Here is a 690-nt window from a genome sequence, read left to right as displayed (position 1 = left end):
AAGCTTGAGAAAATGTGAGTGTTTGCCCTTAAGTGTATGGTGCATCAAAACCAAATGACAAATTTAACTATATTTTGTTTTATACAATAAAACAAAAATACATAACATTGACAAATATAACATCTTATAAATTTTTTTAAAAATATACCGCCTGTGTACTGTTAGATCATATTTCTATATATCATATTATTCATATTAAATAAATAATTATTTGTATATTTTATTATATCTTAAAATTATTCATTGTAATATAAATTATGGTTTAACTATGTGGTTAACCAACAATTTTGATAGCGGTTAATTAACGGTTATATTTAATATAATTATAACTATATATTTACGCTTAACAGTCCGGTTATGATTTGAATACGGTTACAATTTAGTTTTGATCATGCGTAGGACAAGATTACTTTTCCTCATTGTCTTTTTACGTAGTTATCTTTTTACTGATAATAATAATAATAAAAAATATCATTCATTTGTGTCTATTCTGAATTGAAAGTAAACCAAATATCATTGAAATTATGTATGTTATACTAAATAAATATTTAACAAACATTATTTGCACGTATGTGTGCAGTCCGAATCTATTTTTAATAATAAAATATCTATATATTAAAAAATCCTAATTTTCAGTATTTCATATATCATTTCCTAATACATAGGACTACCGTATATCAATAGTTTTTT

This window comes from Camelina sativa, chromosome 12, assembly GCF_000633955.1.
Source record: "Camelina sativa cultivar DH55 chromosome 12, Cs, whole genome shotgun sequence".
In the NCBI taxonomy this organism is placed as follows: Eukaryota; Viridiplantae; Streptophyta; class Magnoliopsida; order Brassicales; family Brassicaceae; genus Camelina; species Camelina sativa.
This window is presented reverse-complemented; position numbering follows the sequence as displayed.